At 28.8% G+C, this 6584-nt stretch overlaps 1 long non-coding RNA gene across 1 annotated transcript; it reads right to left on the bottom strand.

Annotated features, from left to right (window-relative positions):
- Positions 1 to 2001: 2001 nt before the first annotated feature.
- Positions 2002 to 6099, bottom strand: LOC121131170 (uncharacterized). The gene is made up of 5 exons (XR_005868967.2): positions 4918 to 6099; positions 4341 to 4856; positions 3188 to 4246; positions 2841 to 3132; positions 2002 to 2782 (listed from the first exon to the last, which is right to left on the bottom strand). It is a non-coding gene; the product is annotated as an uncharacterized lncRNA (long non-coding RNA).
- Positions 6100 to 6584: the final 485 nt, after the last annotated feature.

Here is a 6584-nt window from a genome sequence, read left to right as displayed (position 1 = left end):
ATGTATATATCGAAGATATGGTGACTCAAAATGTGCTCTACCAAACGGTCGAGAAGTGGATTAAAGGGTTTGACAAACATCATTCATTTGAATTACCAACTATTAATAGAACGTGACGTCAAAATTTTGATGGCGTTCATTTTGAGGACTAAACAATCAAGTTTTATAAAAATGAAAGCCTTTTTCCATCAATATTGGATGTCAAAATAGGACTTATTTATCTTGTAAAACAAATTAATTAATTCATATTTCAAATGAAGACTTATTTTTCTATAAATATCAAAAAGAAGAATAAATGTACAAATTTAAAGTTTCAATAAAATTTCATTAGATATTTATTTTGAAATAAATAAATAATGTTTTTATTTCATTGATTTTTGTATTCAATGCAGGTGTTTTTAAGTTTTAAGTAAAACATTTGATGTTTTTTGAATTTTTTTAAAAAGTAACCATTTATATATATAATAATTTGAATATTTAATCTAAAGGCTTTGTAATCCAATTTGTGAGATGAAAATGATACGAAGTATTTTTTCTATAGCTTAGAACCTTTACTTTGATTCAAGAGACTTATATTGGCTCTGATATGGCCCCTTTCAAATAAAATATATCAATTTCTCAAATTTTTATTGTGAGGATTGATTTTGGTTACTTCAAGTGCAGCTTGTAGCCCCTCCACAGTGTTGATTAAAATAATTTGTTCTGTAAATTGACACTTTGTTAAATAATACACGTACTTCAATTTTGTAAAAAAATTAACTCCATAGAAATTAGAATGTACATTTAATATGCTGTTTTTAAATTTAATTTTCACACTAAAAAAAAAAATGGTTAATATTTAAATTGCATTGTGAAATAACAAGGAAAAAAAAATTTTAAAATTATTTGCAATTATTTCATACTAAAGCGCCACCCAGCGTTCATATTGAAAGTAGCTAAAAACATTCGTTTCAAAAATTAATGGACTGCGGAGGAACTATATTCAGTCGTTATACATTCATGGTCAATTTGGCAAGAAAAACTATACTTATTAATTAGTCTATCAATTCATGTCTATTTATTGATAGAACTGCAAGATTTGGTCATTTTTTCTATGATTCTTTTTTCCTTTAGGATATTTGGTGTCTTAATTTTAATGATATGTTTCTCATTAACTTCAAATTAATTACTGACCTAGAGATAGTTGATTTTTTTCGTTTTAATTTAATTATATTATTCTTATAAATAGTTTTAAATAAATATACTTTCTGAGGTAATATTTATTAATTTCATTTTGAGAAAGGGGCTCAATAAAGTTCAAAAAAAAAAGGAAACTTCGCATCTTAATTATGAATATGTTCATTTTTTTAATAATTTATGTATATTAGATGAATTAATATTAATTTGTCTTTTATTGAATTCTGCTTATTGTATAATAATTATGACTTAAGATCCTCGAAAATCCTTCCAATTGAGAGAATTTTATCTGATATCAATTTCAAAAATAATCGATCTAAAGTTTCTATAGTTAAAGTCATTAACCAATAAATAGGCAAAAATCATTCGATTTGAGGTTAATGTTTTATAAATTAGAGATAAGTAGTAACTTTATCATATTCCTAATCATACATCACGAAGAAAAAATGTGACAACCTACCCCATCTCATCTTCTCTCGTCACGATTTGCAAATATTAAATGGATTTATTAACTTATGAAATAGAACATAATTCCACAGAATGAAATATAAGGAAACTAAGCTGTATATTTAGATTGATAAGAATACAATAATGTAGTTATAAATCTGTTATTTACAAGATTACAAAAGAAGAGAAAATATACTTTTAGTAGAGATATTTAATATTTTCATAGCGGATCACAGAGTCAGAATTAGATAACAATTTTTTTGTATATATTTAGTAGATAAAAAGAAAACAATTTATCTCAATAAATTGTTTATGAAGATTAAACAAGTCTTCCTAAAATCGTAGTGCCGTAAGGTTTTAAAAATATAGCTACCAGGATAGCAATTTAAATTTTAATTCATTGTAAAATAAGAGTACAAAATATTCTTATAGAGAACCCCACATAAAACTTATACAGGGGAGAAATTGTTTCTTTAAAAGTATGTTTATTACTTTGATAAACGTAATAAAATTATACAAATAATTTCCACAATATCACATTAGTATTAAAAATTTAGCCTTGTGTAATAACAAAAAAAATTAGAGAAGGTAAAACTAAAAAAAATAAGTGTTTATAATGTAACGATTAACCATTAAATATACGCACAATTAATAAATCAAAATGCGTACATATGGTTAATTAGTAGTTAAAGAATCAAATAGGTCCAAAGAAGTGAATTAATTTCAAAATTAAATAAAAATAATAAAACTACCATGAGAAAGAACATTGAAATAATAACATTAAACCTAAATTCAATATAATCAGAGTATAAGATACATATGTTCATGACATGTTTGGAGATGATCAACAAATTTAGTTTAGGCAGTTCCGTAGATAATAGACGTCTATGAAATCATTAAAAATGTAAATTATGTAATTCCATCTAGGACCATATGAATACGTTCTTATTCCCTTCGTCGATTGAGCTAATCCAATACGACGTCAATCGCAATTATTCAGAGTTCTAATTTAACTTGGACAGGGCCAGAGATGATCGACATCTAAGGTAGCACTAAATAAGTAGAGCATGAGATTCCGAATCCAACCTTGTAGATAAGTGAAGCTGAATCTCTTCGTCCATAGTCAATATACTTCATTACAAAGGGGAAAATGCAATTTCTAAATAAAATAGTTTCTAATTATTATCTTAAAGATAAAGAAACGTCAATATACTCACATATTTGTAAGGGTCACATGGAGAACTGTATATGCGATTCTTTTCCTCACCATATAGACGGAAGAAACTGAATAATACCGTTTAGGATTATTGAATTTTTTCATAACGACAAAATCAACAATTATTATTATTCAGATAGTGATGATGAAATTTATACAGATCTGGAGATGTTTGACGTCCATAACTCCTCGAAAATTGTAGAATGTCAGATTTTTTCAAGACCATATAGATAAGTAAAGCATAACTCCTTAGTACATTAAGATTATTCTTCATAACAACAAAATAAATGTTTCTGAAATGGAAAAAGTTGTTATCATAAAGGTATTGAAACGTCAATAGATACTCACAGATTTGGAATGTGTGCATTAAGAAACATTAATAAGATGAAAAACCTCTTTCTTTAAAGACACCTGATGTCGTTCAATAATCTTCAGCAAATATGTAATATATGAGACATAAGGTTATAGACATTTCAATTATTTAAATACCATATAATTGTGAATGAGATATTTATATACCCATTATTAATATTTCCCCCCAAATCCGTGATTGTGATGAACAAATATAAGATCCCAGAATTATACTCATATGGAATGCTCACAATTTTTTTTACTGTCCTACATGAGTCCATTGTTCATAAATTGAATAAACTTCATCATATCCAATTTTATAGATAAATGAATATTTTTTAGAAGTGTTGATAAAAGTTATTTTATAGGAGTCAAGCGAGTATTCGATAAGTCATCCTTCAAAAGAATCCAGTCAAATAACAGAAAAACCCGTATTATACCAAAAATTTATTGATTTGATATTAGCTTAACATTCCCCCCCCCTGAACTGTTAGATAGTTTTAGATTTATATCATCATTAAGGTTTTTATAATTTTTTTGTCATTATATTAAACTTTGAATAGTTTCATTATCAATTATGATAAACCAAACTTGAGAAAATGCACTTCATAGAAAAAATACACTTCATTCATTTCATTTTGAAAAAAAGACTTGATATTTTCTGTCTTCATGATGAGGTTGTATACATTATATATTTGGACTATTAGAGAAAACGTAACGCCCATATGTATCCTTTTGGGAAAAAGTTTCCTCTGCTTGAATAGTAGCTGCATTTTCCTTTGATATCCTAGCAGATGCTTTGGACGTTGATCTTTTAAACTTATTTCGGAAGATTTGGTAATACACAAGGAACAGCCGAAAGCTTCAAATAACGTTTGTGAAGTTTGTTCTCTTGTTACTTGTATTTTCGAAACCCTCTCCATTTGTCAGAACTCTTGACTATGAAATCTTCCTCCTCAAAATGGAGTTAACACACTATTGAATACTTAGAAAGTGCCTAAGCTTCTTCAGATTGCCGTGGAATTGCTCTTAGTCAGACACCTTTTGAGGATTCATCTTGAGGGAATGAGTGGAGTAAAACGAAGGGGTTGGATATAATAAATAATTGTAAGATATTATCTTTAAGTAGGGAAACATTAAAGATACTCGCGGATTTAGAATGCCCACATTCTGAACTCTGTAACAAGGAAAATCTTCCCATGAATGTGATAGGATAATAATTTCAAGATTATATGACATTTGGAATATTCATTTCAATTTTTCTAGTTTGAGGATGATCGATATCCATGATGATTGTAACCTGTAACAGCAAAATCAACTATAGCGGCAAAAATTCTTATCATTCAGAGAATGCTTATGTAGTTTATACAGATCTGAAAATTATGTCAATTATATCAATATTTGGAATGTAAGATTCCATCTACAGCTCTATAGATAGGCCATACTTAATCCCTACTCTCTTCATGATTGAGTTAATCCAATAGGACGAAAATTGTCATCATTGAGGGAGTCCTGATGTAACCTTGACAGGCCTTGAGATTAGCACTATCCAAAATACCAATAAATATATAGAGTATGATATTTTAACTCCCGTCATGTAAACAGGTGAATCTAAATACATTCCTCCATGATAAATTAACTTAATTACGACGAGAGAAAAACATTTCTGAAATAAAGTAGATTATAATTATTATCTCTAAGGTATAGAAACTTTAATAGATACTCACATATTTGTAAGGGGGACATGGTGAACTGCAATACGCAGAATCATCGACGATTAGACACCTGATGTCGTTCTCATGTCTTCTATACAATCCAAGATTGCGTTGAGCTTATAATTTCAATATTGAATTTATCGATATTTCATTTTTCTCAAATGCGACCATCGCTGTTACAGGAAATCATTGAAATCAAATTAAAAATGAAAGAAATATCCTAAATATCGGAAGAATTCACGGATTGAGTATTGTAACGTAGAAAATTATCTTCATTCAGATAATGCTGATTTTGTTTCTACAAGTCTGGGGAGAATCGAAATCCATAATATCATATAAATATATTTAGAATAGGAGATACGGAGATACTTATTCCGACCACGTAAATAGGTGAAGCTTAATCCCTACTTATAAAATGTTTTGGCTACTTAATGAAATTCGATTGTCAAGTTAAACCAAAAAATTATCTTCATTCAAAGAATTCCAATGGTATTAACACAAGTCAAAAACATGATCCAAGTCTAGGATATCACTAAATATGTTAAACATTAGATTTTTACTCTCACCATGTGGATAGGTGAAGTTCGTCCATGCTGATTGAACTAATATTAACTATATTGGTAAGGAAAGGAATAGAAATGATCAAAGTCATCACTAAATATGTAGTAGTGTAAAGCTTCTTACTCCGACTAAAAAATAGGTGAGGCATAATTCCTTTGTCCATGATGATTCAATCATTGTATGACGACAATTTAAAAAATTAAAATCCAGATGTTCTTAATTAAGAGAATGTTGATGCTGTTTGGACAGGTTTTGAGATGTTGGACGTCTATAACATCAATAATATGTACAGTATGAGCTTCATACTCCGACCATATAGATGTTTTTAGCTAAATTCCTTCGTCTATGATGATTGAATAACTTCAGTTTGACTAAATTAACTATAACGAAGAACATGATATCAATTCAGCAAATCTTCATAGCATTGGCACAGGTCTACAGACAATCGACGTTCATGATATACATTAAGTACAACAAAATAAACGTTTTTGAAACATATAGTTATTAATTTGAATCTGCAAAGTTATGTGGACGTATTTCTATATTATCACAGATTTGAAATGACTACATTATGAATCCTCTTCGTTTAGAGACACCTGTCGTCGTTGACAAAAATTATGCAATAAATTGTGTGTTTAAGTTTCAGATATTATTTGAACAACTATGTGAAAGATATATTTTTCGAACCAATCCGAATATTACAATTATTGATGAACTTGGGTGAGATAATAGGAAGAATATATATCCCAGAACGTTCAACCTCCTCAACATAGCTCTCATTCATTGAAAATTCAGAGGAAGAAATGGTTGGCTGTAAACAAAATCTGAGATGGATTCGGGTAGATAGTCAAAGATCAATGGTTGGAGAGTGCGAGGAAAACTGTAAAGCTCAGTACAGTTGGAGCAACCTGAAATTGCAATAGAACGATGGTCTTTGTCTCTTCATAAACCTTATTTCTTGTACAAAGTGAACGAAACAGGCTGCATTACGTAGTTACCTAAAAGACTCAAATTCTCCAAGTTGTTTATCTATGACTGTAAATTAATACTTTCAATGTATCAAACCAAGTTATGCTTCTTGGCTTACTCTGACATCTTCATGGTTTGGTTGACCTTAA

Source organism: Lepeophtheirus salmonis, unplaced genomic scaffold, assembly GCF_016086655.4.
Source record: "Lepeophtheirus salmonis unplaced genomic scaffold, UVic_Lsal_1.4 unplaced_contig_208_pilon, whole genome shotgun sequence".
NCBI lineage: Eukaryota > Metazoa > Arthropoda > Copepoda > Siphonostomatoida > Caligidae > Lepeophtheirus > Lepeophtheirus salmonis.
This window is presented reverse-complemented; position numbering and strand designations above follow the sequence as displayed.